The sequence below is a fragment of the Papio anubis genome, chromosome 17 (assembly GCF_008728515.1).
Source record: "Papio anubis isolate 15944 chromosome 17, Panubis1.0, whole genome shotgun sequence".
Taxonomy (NCBI): Eukaryota; Metazoa; Chordata; class Mammalia; order Primates; family Cercopithecidae; genus Papio; species Papio anubis.
In genome coordinates, this window is record NC_044992.1 from 65,587,628 (window position 1) to 65,605,322 (window position 17,695).

The 17,695-nt window shown below is 53.7% G+C and overlaps 1 long non-coding RNA gene across 1 annotated transcript; it reads left to right on the forward strand.

Moving 5' to 3' along the window:
* The first annotated feature begins 729 nt into the window (after positions 1-729).
* Positions 730-17,360, forward strand: LOC101011519. The gene is made up of 6 exons (XR_004179255.1): positions 730-785; positions 3,476-3,675; positions 10,982-11,121; positions 11,437-11,784; positions 16,092-16,338; positions 16,740-17,360. It is a non-coding gene; the product is annotated as an uncharacterized LOC101011519 (long non-coding RNA).
* The last annotated feature ends 335 nt before the right edge of the window (positions 17,361-17,695 follow it).

The following is a 17,695-nucleotide window of genomic DNA, read 5'->3' on the forward strand; positions in this document are numbered from 1 at the left end:
GGCTCTCGCACTGGGAATTCCATAAAAGTCGGAGACTTAAACCATCTCTGACATCCAACTGTCTTTGCTGTTTGAAATGCAACAACACTTACATGGGGTGGTAGCTGAGGGCTGTGTTGCAGCCAGTGGGCAGAGACCTCGGGTTGGAGCTGACTTAGTTTTATTGAGATGCTGGTTTCCCCCTCGGACGCGTCCACGGGAAGCCGGCTCTGTTGCGTGGCTCACTTTTTTTGGCCTCTAGCTGATCCAGCTGAAGCCCAGTGGTGAATATAGAATCCCCCACCCCTTGGAGATTTAGGAAAGCTTGCTTCAAACCTCAGTATCTGCCTGAGGCCACTGGGGACCTTACATGGGCAGACGCAGATACAAGACACAGCCCTTCACCCTTTCCCCAGAACCATCCATTGGCCTGGAGAATTTTGTGAGTTTAGTGAGACTCGAGGGGTGCAGGGTGGGGACAACCTCCCAAACTTCTGCAATCCCTGGGCAACTTCCCAGCCTTCTGCAATCCCTGGTTTCCCCACCCTCCTGACCCTGGCTCTGTGCTTCCTCCCCTTCCAGTGCAACCAATACACTCCTGCCTTGTCTTTTACGGAGCAGTTCATCTCCCATTGGGTTATGAAGCCCTAGCTTCTTCCACCAGGGACCTTACCAACGAGTTTTCAAAAGCAAGGCAGTTCTTTCGCTCTAAGAGGAATCTTCTACCAGCTGCTGGGAGGGCGGGACAACATGCGTCCCCTGCACGCACTGACAGCTAACGCTCAGAGGTGCTTGCTGTGGGCCAGGTAGGCTGGGAGGTGTTTGCCTGGGTTGACTCATCAGTGAGGAGGGTGCTGTGTTTATCACATTTTACAGATGAGAAAAGCTATAGGTAAGTTAAGTCCCTTGGCCAAGGTCATGCAGTAAACCCAGGAAGCCTGGCACTGGTCTTATTGTCATCATCATTATCCTGGACATAGATGGGCTAGAGAGAGAAAGCTCACTCATTGGCCTCGGGTCCCCATCCAGTTATCAGTGCCGAGAAGCCGTTCCGGAGGAGATGTGTGATCCCCTCCTACTACAGCTCCATCCCAGCTCTTGTTAAGAACTTCCTTCCCGGTCACCCAACAGTGTGTTGCTTCCAAGAGCAATGGCTGGGCCAGGTCAGTGCTGGGTGACCTAAGTTTGCATCTTCAACTGCTTCTTGCTCTCTGCTGTGACCTGGCTGATCCCCCAAGCACAGCATCTCCCTTAATTGAGAGAACTTGGGACATTCAGGACTCACTTTTGTGTTCCCCTCATTTGGACTCAGATCATGCTGCAAGCATGGTTTTGACCTTCACTGCCTGGCCCAGGGAGCCTGCAACTGCGTGGGGTTAGGGCAAGACCTGCTCAGATGCGTTTCGAGAGCACACCTCAGGGCTCCCATGACTGGGGCTTTGACCAAATTAGCCTTTCCTCTTAGATTTGGGAGACCACCTGTTCTTCCCAGCATTCCGTCATCCTGGGTTTCCTGGCTTTGGGCTCACTTCTGACTTCTGGTTTGTGCCGTCCTCTAAACCTTCCCTGAGGTCCTGGATTGACGATCTGCCTGATATTGACATGTGGTAACCTCGGGGGCTCACCCTCCAGCTTGGGGACCTACCACACAGACACAGCCTGGCAGTGCAGGGTAGGAAAGGCAGCAGAAAGGGAGCTGGCCAGTCGGACAAACCTGGGTTCAAACTACAAGTCCTCTACCTGCTAGTCATGGTGTTAGAAAGTCACCAGACCCCTCTGGGCCTCTGTTTGCTCTTCTGAAAATGGAGCCACTGATGATGCCGTCCTCATTCATGGTGGTGATGAGGGTTTGAAACACTGGAAGGCATGTGCAGCGCTCCACAGCCGGGATGTGGCAGAGATGGACTCGGCTTCCTTTCTTCTGAGCTTTACCAAGTATCCCTGGCCTTTTCTCCCTTCCTCTTCCCTTCACTTTCGGTGGCTTGGCCTCGAGTCTCCCCAGCAATCATTGCCACTTAGGCTGAAGGTCCTGCCCTCTCCCCGCTCCCTGCCGAGCCCTGAGGACGGGAGAAGGTGAAAGGGGGTTGTTGACAACAACAGCCGGATCCCCTGCTTCTCAGACCTCTGTCCCACTTGCTGCCTGAGACTCAGGGTGGCAGAACACAGCAGGTCCTGCCCAAGCAGGAGGAGAAGGAGAAACAGAAGCCACAGGAGGTATAAATTGGGGTCTACCCGAATGAGGGGCTGCCCACTTTCTGCCCTGGTGACCATTAGCACTATCACTTGAGGGCTTAAAAGAGGGTCTGTTTGTGCAGTTGGCCCCTGCCTCCTTTGTCTTTTCTTTCTTCTTTTTTTTTTGAGATGAAGTAACTGGGATTATAGGTGCCCACCACCCTGCCCGCCTAATTTTTTTTTTTTTTTCATTTTTAGTAAAGATGGGTTTTCACCATGTTGGACAGGCTGGCCTCAAATTCCTGACCTCAAGTCATCCTCCTGCCTCAGCCTCCCAAACCCCTGCCTCTTACCTTCCCCACCCTACCCTTGTTATGCATCTCCTCTGCTGGTTGTTGCCATGGGCTGCCCTGCAACCCCATCAAATCCAGATGTGGACACCCAACCCCAGCACCTAAGAATGTAACTGCATTTGGAGATGGGGGTCTTTAAAAAACGATCAAGGCAGGGCGCAGTGGCTCATGCCTGTAATCCCAGCACTTTGGAGACCGAGGCAGGCAGATCACAAGGTCAAGAGATCAAGACCATCCTGGCTAACATGGGGAAACCCATCTTTACTAAAAATACAAAAATTAGCTGGGCATGGTGGTGCGTGCCTGTAATCCCAGCTACTTGGGAGGCTGAGGCAGGAGAATCGTTTGAACCTGGGAGGCAGAGGTTGCAGTGAGCCGAGATCGTGCCACTGCACTCCAGCCTGGGCAACAGAGTGAGATGCCATCTCAAAAAAAAAAAAAAAAAAAAAGGCAATCAAGCTAAAATGATGGTGGATCCCCATCCAGTATGACTGGTGTCCTTCTAAGAAGAGGAGATCTGGACACAGACAAACACAAAGGGAAGACCATGTGAAGACACACAGAGAAGACAGCCACTTCCCAGCCAAGGAGAAGAGAGGCCTCAGAATAAACCAACCCTGCCAACACCTTGACTCAGACTTCCAGCCTCCAGAACTGCGAGAGAACGAATTTCTGTTGTTTAAGCCTCCCAGCCTGCGAACCTTTGTCATGACGGCCCTAGCAAACAGATTCATGTGCCAAGCCCCATATCCCACTGAGGTGACCACAGGCTTCTGAAGCTTGGGTGGAAGCGCAAGGAACACGGGAGGAAGCCAAGGAACACAGGAGGAAGCGCAAGGAACATGGGAGAAAGAGCAAGGAACACGGGAGGAAGAGCAAGGAACACGAGAGAAAGCAGAGAGGGGCCCCCAGGCAGAGCCAGAGACCTGTTTCTACGGAGCAGGACTCCAGTCTGGCGCCTCCTCTCTTAGAATGAAAACACAAAAGAGGGTTGTGGAGGAATTTGGAATGTTATGGGATGTACCTGGGTTGTGGCAGCAGAGCCCAGACCTGGCCCAGGCGAGGTCTGCTCTGCCATCCACGGGCACTGCTCCTCCTCGCTCTCAGACCCTCTGGAACAAAAAGGAAGAAAGAGCCCCTCACTCATGTTTCCCGCTGTGCCCACCTGCAGGTGAGCGGCCCCCTCCCTGCTGGTCTCTTTCCCACATCCCACCCCTCCGGCTACAGCCTCCACGCACTGCTCCTGCTCCTGCTCCTGCTCCGCGGCCCCACCTCCGCCTCCTCCCGCCCTCTCTCGCCCTTGGCTGCCCCTCCCAGGCTCGGCCTCCCGGCGCACACCGGTTCACACTCACACTGGGGCTCCCCGGCTCGCTGCTGGTGCCGTTTCATTTCCCATCTGCTCACCTCCGGCTCATGAGTAATGAGAGTTTACAAGTTGAGTTTCCATATGTGGAGCATTTATATGTTCTTCTTCAACAAGGAGGGGCGAGTTCCTCCGGCTTCATGGTCTCTGGCACCCAGAGGCTTCCTAGCCTGTTGTCAAAGGAGCCTCCTTCCCTGCCTCCTCCCTCACACAGCCCTGTCCCTTGGGAGCAGCAGACCCAGTTGTGAGCGTTCAGATACTGCTTGTTGGGAGGCCTGGATACGATTTTACATTCTCTGTTTTTCATTTTTAAAAAACACATGTTCAGCAACATTCACACTATTTTGTTCTCAGATGGACTAGGGAAAAAAATCAAACGTTTCCTTGTGTTCTCTCTCAAATATAAAATTTAGTGTAAATTGTTTCTGCTTCCTCTCCCTCCTCCCACACTCTCCCTCCTCCTCTTCTTTCTCTTCCTCGTTCCTTTCTCCTTTCCCTCCTCTCCTTCCTCCTGCTCCTCTTCCTCCTCCTTCTCCTCTTGGCTTTCTCCTTCCCCTTCCCTTCTTCCTTCCCTCCCCCCTTTCTCTCTTCTTCCTCTTCCTCCTCCCACACTCCTTGATTCAAATATTTTTCTGAAGGTCAAAGGCCCTATATGAAAAAAGGCTCCCCGGCTCAGCAGGACATACATGATACATTTCCACTGGGGAAGGCCTTGCCCCTCCCACTGCAGCGACAGCTGTCACTCTGACCTTTCCTACCTTGGAACAGATGGGGCACGGGGAGCAGGTGTCTGGGGGCGAGTGGAGATTGAGGCTGACAGTCACCCAGCTGTGGCTCCTGGGGTGCCCTCACTGGCCCCCCACCCCCGCCCCATGGAAGGCAGCGTCTCTGGGAGTTGGAACCTCTCCTTCTCTGCATTTCTCATGCCCCCTACTCAGGTTCTAGCCTCTGGGGCTCACAGTCCTCAAGGGCCCTTGTCTAATGCTTTGGCCACTGTTTCCTCTTCCTGCCTTTCGCTCTGAGGCAGGCCTCACTGCCTGATGCTCCCCTCCACCTGGGTTTGGTTCTGAGGCAAAACCACCTCCTTCGCCCACATTATCCCCCGAGGACAAGCAAATCAGCTGTCCTTCTGGTTCTCTGTGGCCTCATTCAGCCTCTCCATTTTCTCTTGATGGAAAGTGGAGAGGAGTCAGCCAAGGAGGACAGCAGAGGATGGCCAGCCTTGCTCTGGGCCCAGCCAGTGCTGGGGGATGGTGGCCTGGGCTTCGGACATGGCTCAGTAAGGACAGATGGGGCACTGCAGTAGGATTAGCCCAGATCTGCTCAGACGACCTGCACGCGCCTCCATCCCGTCTCATTCTCCTTGTTCTCACCTGTCCTGCTGTCCTGCTGTCACCAGCTCTGCACAGCACAGGCACTTGGACAGGGGATTTAATCAGTCTCTTGGCTATTAGTCCCCAAGTAGTAATTGAAGCGGGCTGATTGGACCTATCTGTTAAGCCCAGGGAGCTGTGGGGAGATGGCTTTTGGAGCGTTTCCTCCGCCTGCTAATCTATCTGTCTGGCATTTTATCTGGAGCCCGGAGCTCATGCTTGAGCACTGAGGCATTTTACAGTATTATTATTACTTAGCACTTATAACATACTTCATCAATGAGAGGGTCGGCGGCCGCGCCGTCACTCTAAAGCACAGCGCTACAGATAGAGAGATACGGATCTCACTCCGGGTGTGTAATATTTGATGTCTGTGTCTTTCGGTTGCTTGTGATCTTGTTATTAGTTTTGTCTCCTTGAGAAGAAAACCTACCTTCGTTCTCCTGATGCATGGGGGTCAGGTGGACCGAAGGGACAGGGATGGGGGCAGGAAGGGTGCACAGGGGAGGGCTTAGCTTGGGTTCCCCCAGAAGCAGACCCAAGACAAGGGGTTGTATGCATTGATTTCTTTGGGAGGTGATCTGGGGAAGTACTAGGTTAGGGGAGTGGGGAAGGAGACGGGGGCAGGAAGAAGTGAATACAGGATGCTGTGCTACTGAGAAGGTTACCGCCATGGGCAGTGGGGCCCAATTCCACTGGGGAACTTGGCAGCTGGAGATTTCATCCTCTGAGTCCATCTGACATTGGCCGAGGCTGCTTCCAGGGCCATTCACTCCCCAGTCCCTTGAGCTCGGCCCCTACCTGGGCTGATAGAAGCCCTCAGGTGAGTCCCAGATGCCTGTGCCATGTGCTGCCCGCTGGGTGCCCGGGAGGTGTGGACGGGGCCCTGGCAATGACAGCCGTGGCTTTGAAGCTGGACACAGGTGTTCTGATAAGGGAACGAGCCCGGGAGAACAGCCCTTCTCTGTCATCTCAAACCCTGCCAGCTCTGTGTATCCCCTGCACCTCAGGGCTTGAGGCTGTGCCACAAAGTCCAGGACAGTTTGCAAAGGTCTGGGGACTGTCTCCAGCTGCTCCACCATCCCGAACCAGAGTGGAACGTTCAAAGAGAGGCACAGCGTATGCTTGGGTTCGAATGCCGGCTCTGGCCCCTTCTGGCTTTGTGACCTTGGGCAAGTGACTTCATCTCTCTGGCCCTTAGTTTTCTCATCTGTGAAATGGGAGTAGCAGTGGTAACTAGCAGGAAGGTCTTCGAAGGTTACATGAGAGAGTGTCTATAAAGTGCCTGGTCCCGTGTCCAGCCGTAGAACAGGAGTCCAGGACACATTCCTTCCTCTTCCCTTTCATCCAGGGCTCTGACTCCCACCCAGGACCCTGACCAGAACACCTGAGTCTGGTTTCCAAGTCTTTTTTTTTTTTTTTTTTTGAGACAGAGTCTCACTCTGTTGCCCAGGCTGGAGTGCAGTGGCACAATTTCAGCTCACTGCGACCTCCACCTCCCAGGTTCAAGTGATTCTTCTGCCTCAGCCTCCCGAGTAGCTGAAACTACAGGTACATGCCACCATGCCCGGCTAATTTGTGTATTTTTAGTAGCGATAGGGTTTCACCATTTTGGTCAGGCTGGTCTCGAACTCCTGACCTCATGATTTGCCCACTTCAGCCTCCCAAAGTGTTGAGATTACAGGCGTGAGCCACTGCGCCTGGCCCTCCAAGTCTTTGAGTGACAGAGATTTCCTCAGAGGCTCACATTCCCAGGGAGTGGGACTCCTGCTTCCAGGACGCTGCATCTTTCCGATGCCAAGGGCAGCGGGCACCCTGCTGACCACTCCAGCAGCCCTGCCTGATGCCTGGGCTTGCAGATATCCCCATGCTCATCAGGCCAAGGCAGAGCTGCATGGCATCCCCTTAGGGGCCAATTTATACAGCAGCTTAAGTATTGTTTAAAACTCCTTCCCCTTCCGGGAGATGGGAGGGGCGGCTGCTGCTGCTGCTCCGGCCGCAGGCTCTTCTTCAAAGGGTCTCCCCGTAGGCAGATGGAAAACTTGCTAGGAAAAGCTTTTCTTTTCTTTTTTTTTTCCGTATCTATTTTTTCTTGGTTGCAATTCTCGTTCCTGCCTGATTCTCTACCTTCCACAGAGCCAGCAGGTACCTCAAGGGGATCAGAGCTCTCAAGGCCCCTGGGGGCACCTCCTGCAGGAAGACTTCCCCAGTTACCCCACAGGCTCCAGCAACGCTTGTTTCTGCTCCCCCTGGTTTCCTGGCTTCCTTGTGGCCGTGTGCTTCATGTGTGGAGCTCCTCTTTGTGGACTGATGAGTGTGTGTACTGGGAACTTGCTGTCTGTCTATCTAGGGGGATGACAGTGTCTCGAACGATAGGACTTGGGTCTCATCCTTCCTCTGGGCTGGGGGAGCTGCTGCCGACTGGTTGGGGTGAGACAGTCTCTGAGCCCACCCGAGGGCGCCTGCCTGCCCAGGTAGGCTCTGGTAAGAGCCAGTGACTCTGCTATATAGGGGATCCATCAGAGCTGAAAGGTCTAGAAGCCCTTCATCATATTAAAGACCAATTCCGTGCAGATTAAGAGGACACAGCATCTGTTCTCTTGGGCTTGGGGAAGCCATCCATCCACCTAGAGCAGCTCTGGGCGGGCAGAGGAGCTCTGGGCAGGAAAGGGAAAAACTCAGGTGGTGAGATGGTGAAGAGCAGCCTTCTCCTGTGCCCCTGAAGAGAGGCCCCAGGTGCCCCGAGTGTCCAGGCTCTCGTGTGGCTCTGGTTCCCCCCAAGGTGTCGAGCACTCTGCCTCCTGCACAGGGTCATGCTTTCAGTCAGATCCCCCAAAATGCTCAGGGGCCCTTGCTCTTTCTTAAGACAGACTCATCTGACTCCTTCCAAGGCTGAGAGCTCAGCTCTGTTGGGGCATTGCCTGCCGTCCTGCCTTCCCCCTTTTCCTGCCTGGCTGCATGGTGGTCCAGGGCCATCTGGGGATCAGCTGCACGGTGGGGAAGGGCCACTTCTTCCTGGTAGGGCTGGCCAGGAACAAAGGCAAGGGGACTGGGGAGGGGACTGGGCTCTGCTCTATTTATACTGTATCTTGGGGGAGGGCACGTTGGCAGCCCGGAGCTCTGGATGCCTCCCAGAAGCCTGAGTGGTGGTGGCAGGGGCATCTGTCCACTGAAGGAAGGGCAGAGAGAAAAGAATGGGCATTTATTGATTTTCTTCTATATGCCAGGCACCAGGCCAGGCCTCTGTAATGCATGATCTCATCATGTAAATATAGGATGGTGGTCAGGAGATCAACTTCCAAAATCGACAGAACTGGGTTAGAATTCCAGCTCCCCCAGTTTCTGGCTGGGGTAGCACCGGGCAAGTGGGTTCACCAGCCTAAGCCTGACTTTGTTCCTCTGTGAAGTGTTTATAATCAAAGCGCCTTCCTCCAAGAGGCCCTATCTCTAAAGCACAGGGCAGCGTGCTGACCCAACAGGACGTACCCCGTGAACATTAACGCCTTCTGTTGCGAATGACCACGTGATACAGAAAAAAATCATGTCCTGATTTTTGGAAGACGCAGCAGCCAAAGCCTAAGACGTGAAGAAACTCACCTGAGGCCACTAAATTGGAGAGTGGCAGCGCGGAGATACAGGCGAGGCCCATGCCTTCCAGGTCCAAAGCCCAGGCCCTTCTCAGACGTCCTCCAGCCTCCACGGGGAAAGAGATAAATGATCCCAGTGCTAGCGAGGGGCCCGGCTGCTCAGCCACGCTGGAAGGGCAGGGAGACCCGGCTGCCAAGCTCCCAGCAGTTGCATAGCTGGGCAGGGACTTTTCCTTGGAGCCGGAGGAGAGGCTGCTCCAAGGTGGGCCCCCGGACATGGAAGGTGGCTCTGCCGGGACAGCTGTAAACTCTTTAACCTTGTGTGGGGCTTCGTCCTTCAGCAGCCCGGTGAGGGATCAGTGGCAGGGGCGATGGCGGGGGAGCTGGAGGTGGCGGTGGAGGCGGTCCCGCACTCACTCACTCACGGCAGAATGGACTCTGGATAAACAATTATAGACTATTTACCTCAGACCATATGGTGCTGGGGAACAGGTGTGCGGGTAATGAAGAGCCCAGCTCCAATTAAGCGTCTGGGAACCCGGCCGGATTCCCGCTGAATCTTGCGCTTGGGTTGAGGCCCACTTACAAATGAGAGCTAAAAGGACTGAGGCTCGGGGAGGCATGAGGCTCGGGGAGGCAGGAGCGGGAGCCTGAGGAGTGCGTGGCAGGGCCAGCCAGCGGCCCCCACCCGCCGCTCTGTACCTGCTGGCAAGCGGGTACAGCCCAGGGACCTCATCTGGGCCTTCTCCGTGGCAATCTTGGTGCATCTGGGAGTTATGAGGGGGAATGGTTCATGGCCATGCAGCTCTTGGTGAGGCTGTCCTGGGACCTGTCAGGGTGGGAAGTTGGGGGGTGATTCCTGTTAAGACTGGGGGGATGGGGCAAGCACCTGTCACTCTCTAAGGTCCTTCCCACCCTGACTCTCCCTTGGCCTTCATTCCCAACCATTCAACACGTAGTTTTGAGTACTTACTGTGTACTGAGCTAGGCACTGGGGACATGCTGATTAAAAAGAAGTAGACAGAGGTCTTGCTCTCATTGAGTTTATATTTTAGGGGGATGGGAAGACGAACAGTGAGTCACATTCATAAAGTTGTCACATGCATGAAGAAGGTGAGTCACATACGTGGATAAGGTAATCACATGGATGAAGAAGGCGAATCAGCTACATGAATAAGGTCATCACATGCATGAAGGTGAGTCACATACATAGATAAGGTCATCACATGCATGAAGAAGGCGAATCAGCTACATGAATAAGGTCATCACATGCATGAAGGTGAGTCACATACATGGATAAGGTCATCACATGCATGAAAGTGAGTCGAAAACAGTAAGATCATCACGTGCATGAAGAAGGTGAGTCATACACATGAATAAAGTCATTCACCTGCACGAAGGAGGTCATTTCTAAGCTTGGTAAGTGTGAGGAAAGCAAATCATTTCATCTGCCTGATGGACTCTTAGCCATCCCTGCAGGCCCTGCTCAAGGGGTTTCCTCTTCCGACACCTCACAAATGCCTCCAGGGGTGGGTCACCAGCTGCCCCGGGCTCCTGTCGCTCTCCTGCTCACCCCATTGCCCCATTGCAGCCCTCAGAGGTTATGTAAACAGCTGCTTCTGTGCCCTCTCCTTCCAGGGCACTGCCCTTCTCCAGGTCAGGGAGGATGTTCGCCTCGAGTGCTATTTCCAGCATAGCACAGGGTCAGGCCGGCAGATGAGGGGGTTTGGTGAGTGATAGAGCAGCTTCAGCCTCCTGGGAAGACATTGTCCACTCCGGCCCGTCCTGGCCTGAGCAGGTAGGTGAGCAACAACTGCGGAGAGTGCCAGCCTCTGGAAGAGCTCCAGGGGCCTCCTCCGACCACGGCGCCCGCAAGGTGCCCCTCACAAGTGTTCTGGAGGCTGTGAGCAGAGCCAAAAAGATGAACAGCTCCCGTCCCCGTGGTGGGCTGATGAGAGTGGAACAAGGGCACATGTTCCAATGAATCTCTCGTGACAGTTTTCACTGCAGCACAAACAGAGGAGGTAGGGAATGCATCGTTTCTTCTAGGAAGCCCCGGTTTCCGTCGCTGATGAGGAGAGAGAGACAGAAATGGGGATTTTTCACACTCCTTTGCCTGGTGATTATTTTTGTTTTTGTTTAATTTTGGATTAGTGCATTGCTTTACGACTTGACAGATGAAATCAGCACCTTCCCAAACTTCTCCGCTGGGAGACTGTCTGGAATGTCTCCTCCTGACCCTCTGGGGATGCTGCCCACTCCACAGGGCCCCCTGCAGCTCTGTCTGATTATAAAGGGAATACCTTCCAACAGAAATACACAGCTGGGTTATAGGAAATGGATAACAGATGATTCCTAGGAAAATCAAGGTTTCAGATGAAAAACCTGCACAATTTCTGGGGGGTGCAAGGTTTCCGGAGCCAGGATTCTAGAAGGCTCCAGCCTCCAGCCCTCCCTCCCCAACCCAGAGGGCAGGAAGCAAACAAAATGGGTTCTGAAGTGGGAAACAAATTGGATTTTTTAAAAACTGCTCTGGTTCTAATGATCGAAGGGGTTATTCATAATCCTGGAGTAGAAAGTGTATCTTGAAATCTATGTTTTGTGTTGACAGCTTCTCCCTAATGGGCAAGATCTCACACATGATAGAGCCATAAAACGTGGCACTCCTGGCTGGCCCTGCTGCTTGTCTGATAAGGGAGATGGAGGGACTCGCCAGCACAGGCAGAGGGCCCGGGGTCTCACCCCGCCCCCATGCCTCCTCCCCACCCCAACTGGTCTCAGCTTCCAGCATGTTGCCAAGGCCCGTTCTGCGGAACACAAAGCCTGTGCTTTGCAATGGCGAGGACTCCATGTTCAAGAAAGGGTGGGAAATGCCCCCAATCTCTCCCCTCCTAGGGATTCAGAACACCCATGAGCACAGTCATGGCTGTGAGGAGGCTTCCAGTAAAGAAAACCTGGTGAGCTATGCTCGACCCAGTGGTTCTCAGATTCGTCTGACTGCAGAATCCTGTTTTTACACAAGCCCTATTGATGTCCTACAGAACAAATGCTTTCCCGAACCTACGATGGGTCACATAACGGTATCCTTTTCCTAGGGCTACCCTATCAAAACACCACGGACTGGGGGGCTTCAATAACAGAAAGTCCTTCTCTCATGGTTTTGGAGGTTGGGAGTCTGAGATCAAGGCGTAGGCAGGGTTGGTGACTTGGCTGTGTTCTCCCTGTGTCCTCCCGTGGTCCTCCCTCTGCACATGTCTCTGTCCACATATCCTCTTCCTATAAGGACATCAGTCGTGCTGGATTAGGGCCCACCTCAGTGGCCTTGGTTTGCCTTGATTACCTTTTTAAAGACCCTGTTGCCAAAATGGTAACATTCAGAGGTGCTAGGAGTTAGTGTGTCAACATATGAATTTGGAGGGGACCCATTTCTTCTCATAACCGTAGCAGTGAGCCTTGGCATTATGAAACGTGGTATTAGGGGGACCGTGAGGAGAGTAGAAAGGTGGGTAAGTGGGCAGGGTATGGCTGCTGGCTGCCCCTTGGCATGCTTCCCATCACAACAGTAATGACACTAACTACATTTTCACACCCGTAATCCCAGCACTTTGAGAGGCTGAGGCGGGGGGGATCACTTGAGGCCAGGAGTTCGAGACCAGCCTGGCCAACGTGGTGAAACCCCATCTCTACTAAAAATACAAAAATTAGCCGGGCATGGTGGTAGGCACCTGTAATCCCAGCTACTTGGGAGGCTGAGGCAGAAGAATCACTTGAACCCAGGAGGCAGAGGTTACAGTGAGCTGAGTTTACATCACTGCACTCCAGCCTGGGCTACAGAGAGAGACTGTCTCAAAAAAACAAAAACAAAAACAAAAAACAAACAAACAAAAAAACCAAAAACAACCAGTAACTGCATTTGCCAGGCATTTACACATTACCAGTACTTTTCCATCCATCAATTAATGTGATCCTTTTAACAACCTGTAAGGTTGGAGTTTCTATGGTTATTTCTACTTAACAGAGAAGGATGCCTGCACTCAGAGAGGTTGAGTCACTGGTTTCAGGTCACCCAGTAAATAGTGAAATCAAGGACTAAACCCAGGTGGGCTCAAAGAACCAGTCCTGAGAATTAATGGAGGATTGATTCCCTGCCCTCCCTGAGATGGAACCCGCCGTTGCTGGCAGCAGAAGCAAAAGTCATCTCAGAACGGCTCTGAGGGCCCCTGCCAGGCAAAGCCTGAGTTCCCACAGGTGGCATTTACCCTGACAAATCTGGGCCCAGGCTGAGGCCCACCTCACTTCCTGCCAGCTTGGATGGAGAGCCATTCCCTGGAGCTTCCCAAGTGGTTTCAGATGAGCGGATCCTGCTGGCTGCTCTAGGCACCTGCCCATTTGTGCTGAAAGTCAACCAGCTGTGAAAGGTTGCAGATTTTCTCAGCTGTCCTGGGGGTCGGGTGTGGTGGAACCAGGACACAGAGTGAGACCACCCCAGCTTTCCTGGCCTCATCTCAGAGACAGAGGCGGGCCCAGCAGCGAGCATTCTTCAAGAATGGGCAACCCAGGTACAAGCTGACTGCGAGCAGGACCAGAGAATTTGCTACTTGGAAGGCAGGAGAGGGTGGCGGCTGGGTTAGCAGCTCCATGAAACCAGCTGACTCACTTTGACCATGTCCATCCTGGCCCGGCCACCTGCTATTTGCTTCCTTGGTGCCTCTTAAAAAAGTCTGATGACCAGGTGAAACCCTTGCCTGCCAGGCCGGGAGGCTGGCTCTTCATGAATTCTTCCTCTCGGTCAGAAGAGGCAACTCTAGGTAACCAGGCCTGTGCCCGCAGGCTGATGCCTAACCTGGACTCACTCGACGCTCCTGCTGCACGTCTAGTCCAAGATGCTTGGCAAAGGAAGAGCAGATCACTGGGAGGGATGGACCCGGAGACCAGTCCTGACCCCAGATTCTGAGCTGTGGAGCCCGGGGCAGCAGATTTGTTGCCTTCACCTCAGGTTCATCTTAATACAATGGGCTCATGAATAAATGTCGAGGTCATTGTGAAGGTCCCATTAAAGGAGAGGTAAAAAGTTCTCTGCAAAACTTTAAAACAGCTCTGCAAATGAGGGTTGTTAAAAGAGCCCAGGAGGCTGAGTGGGGAGGAAGGCTGGGGGACCAGCCATAAGCTCCTAAGCTGCAGTGCCAGCGGCTACCCGGATGAGGCTGGGTAGGCACCACGCCAGGCAGGAGTCACCCTCAGCTTCCAGAGGGGCTTACAAGTGGAGGTCCATGAAAGAGTCTGAGTCTTCGGCGGTGGTTTGCCGAGAAATGCCTGGAACGACCGCAGAACCTGTATACCGGCCAACCCCAGGGGGCACGATCCCTGGATACTCCCATGCGTGGTGAATAAGGTACAGTGGCTGAGACCCTCAGGGAAGGAAACCCTTTGCCATGTGCCATTTCCTCTTCCCAGGACTCTCCCTGACTCTGCCCCAGGCAGGGATGGGACTGACCCCTGGGAACCTGGTGTGGCAGCGGTGGGGAGCACCCAGCAGAGGTTCAGGGAGTCCCCCCTCACTCTCGCAGGAAGCTCACTCATGTTGGTGGGTGGCTCAGTTCTGGAATGTTTCTCCAGAGAGAGAAGTCCTGGAAGTCCCCCAGCTGGCTTCTTTAGGGCAGGCCGGGGCTAGGGAGAGGAGAGCGAGGCCCAGGGTATGGATGTAAGCACTCACACTCACGGGCCTGCCTGCATGAGACTGAAAGAGAGCAGTGCCTTAGATTCCAGTCACCTCTCTTGCCTCACCCACGTCCCAGCCCTGCTTTTGGGAACCTCCTTTTTCAAGTTCTCTACCTAAGTGACACCACCCACTGCCCACCATAGCTCATCCTACCCTACCAGGTTAAAATCGTTCAAGTCCTTGGCCGAGCGCAGTGGCTCACGCCTGTAATCCCAGCACTTTGGGAGGCTGAGGCAGGCAGATCACGAGGTCAGGAGATCGAGACCATTCTGGCTAACATGGTGAAAACCCGTCTCTATTAAAAACACAAAAAAATTAGCTGGGTGCGGTGGTGCACGCCTGTAGTCCCAGCTACTTGGGAGGCTGAGGCAGGAGAATTGCTTGAACCCAGGAGGTAGAGGTTGCAGTGAGTCAAGATTGCGCCACTGCACTCCAGCCTGGGCAACAGAGCAAGCCTCTGTCTCAAAAAAAAAAAGAAAAAAAAAATTGTTCACGTCCTTTGTCTGGGAGGAGACAGACATTCTGCCCAGGGCCAGGGGTGTCAGTCAGGCTGACAGTAGATCACATGGAAGATCTACCGAAGGATTCTGGGATTTGTCTTTGCATGGAGAAGAGGCAATTGGTTGAGAGCGTGCCTTTAAATAATTGAATGGACCTCCTGTGGGTCGATTAGTGGCCCCCGAAAGATTTGTCCACGTCCTGCTTGCCAGAGCCTGTGAATGCGATCTTATTTGGAAAAGGAATCTTAGCAGATGTAACTGAGTTAAGGATTTCAAAATGAGATTCTGGATTCGGGGGGACCCCAAATCCAGTGGCAGGTGTCATGACAGAGGGAGGCAGAGAGAGATTTGGGAGGGAGGAGGAGAAAACCACAGATGACAGAGGCGGTGATTAGAGCTTGGCAGTCCCAAACCAAGGGACGCCTGGGAGCAGGCAAGGAAGGATCCTCCCCGAGAACCTTTGGAGAGAGCACATCCCGCCGACACCTTGCTGTTGGACGTCCGGCCTCCACAGCTGTGACAGAATCAGTTTCTGTTGTTGCAAGCCCCTCGGTTTGTAGCAATTAGTTACGGCAGCAACGGGAAGGAACAGCTGTGTCCTGTGAAAGACGAGGTGGGCTAATTCCATGTGCAGCCAGAGACTTAGCAAGGAAGGGTAAGAGTTCCAGGGGGGGCGTCTTGCAGACCAACGTAAGGAAGAATTTCCGAGAAGGAGGCCTGCACCGCATCGATGTGGCTGCCTGGGGCCATTCTGCCTCCTACACCATCTGACTGACCATCTCTTGGGAGCACAGTGGGTAGGACTGCTGTTCGGGAGGACGGGTGGGTTAGGTCCTCCCTCCTTAGTGGACACCTGCTGACGAGGTCCCCCGTGCGTGTGCATCACGACGGTAATTCTCCTTCAAGAAAGCATGTTAGAATGCAGACATAAGGGTGATGTCTTGATAGGAATAACTTCGAGTCAGCTCTAATTTCCTTTTTCAAAAATGACATTATTTGCAAATGTTGGTACTGTAACTATTAACAATAATTTACTTGCAGGTAGCTCGCATTTCCCAGGGACACATCGCTGAGGCTTGTCACGGTGGTGAGAGAGAACTGTGGTCTCCTAGGAGGCATGGAGCAGCCTTCCCACACTCTCTGCATGCACACATCCTCAGGGGATCTGGTCCAGGGGCAGGTTCTGACTCTCCAGGCCTGGGCGGGGACTCCAGACGCTGTGTCTCTCAGAAGCCCCCGGGGGACAGTGACGCTGAGGGTCCACAGGCCACAGGGATCCAGAGTGGCTGCTGGTGAGTTTCCAGAAGACCTAGAACTACTATTTAGAGGGGGCAGGGGAAGGCGTTTCACCTCGCTACAACTTAGGCTGGGCCAGAGGAGAACACAGCTTTCCTTTCTGGGAATGCTGTTGAACAATGAAGTGGGACCTGGGGTGGCTGAGATGGACGTCCTGGAGAAGTGTGGGCCAGGAGACCTAGATAGAATACCTTTCGATAGAATAATCTAGGATCTCAAAACTTCCCGGGTTCCTGTCCCATCTGGGGTCAAAGGACTTGATGAGATGATGCCAAAGGAACCCCACAGCTGACATTGTGGAGCTTGTCTCCCGTGCCAAACTCTTGCCTTAGCTATCCGCTTTAGTGCTCACAGCAATTCTAGGATTCAATAATTCCTTTACTACTCCATTTTGCAGACGAGAAGACAGAGTATAAAGAGGTTAAACCATGTCTATGGTCACCCCTGTCTGGTGAAGCTGAGATTTGAAGTGGCGTTTGGACCCCAGAGCTGAGCTGATTATCACCATGTCGTTCAGCCTTCCAGAATCCTGCAGACGGTCAATAGGGTACCCTGCCCTCCTGTCCATGCCTGGGCCTCCCAGGCCTAGCAGAGTGTCGTAGGACACTCAGGGATGGGCCAGGGCATCCCTGTACGTGGCCGCTCCCTAGGTCACCCCCTCTCCCTGCTCTGATTGGCTCCACACTTTTACATGAAGCCCCGCTGCTCCCAGCTGGGGGATGACTCGACCAAGGGCTGCTGTTCAGTTTTTCACACAGGAAGACTGCTGAGCAGGCGCTGGCTGTGGAAGAGGGGAAAGTTGCCACCCTCTTCTAAAATTGCCACTGCGGGATGGAGGGGAAGATTCCTGCACACCCAAGGAGAGGCTGAGGCTCCAGGGAGAAGGAGGAAGCAGCGCTGCCTGAAGACACCCCCACAGCGTGTCAGCTGCTGGGCAGACACCAGCATCCCCATCATGTAGGGCCTGAATAAACAGTCCTGTGTTACTCTGCTCTTTGCTGAGCAAAACAGGGCTCCAAACCCCTCCTGGCCACCCTCAAATCTCTTCCACTTCCCAAATCCTCAAACCCTTGTGACTGTATCCCTTTGGCCTGTCCACCGTAGAAAACAAGAGGCTGGTCTCTTTCCAGGCAAGGAGAGCCTCCCTCCTGGTGCTCCTGGGGTCGCCACACACATCTCCATGGCTGACTCTTTATAGCAAGGTGCAGAGACCTGGGATGGGGGTTCAGATGCGTGCACAGCAGGGTCTTTGGGGTCAGGGAGCTCTTCGGAGCAGGCAGGGCACATTCTCAGGCCATCAGCTGGTCAGGCTGGAGTTCACCTGCCACCACCCTGCCCCCAAACCAGCATCAT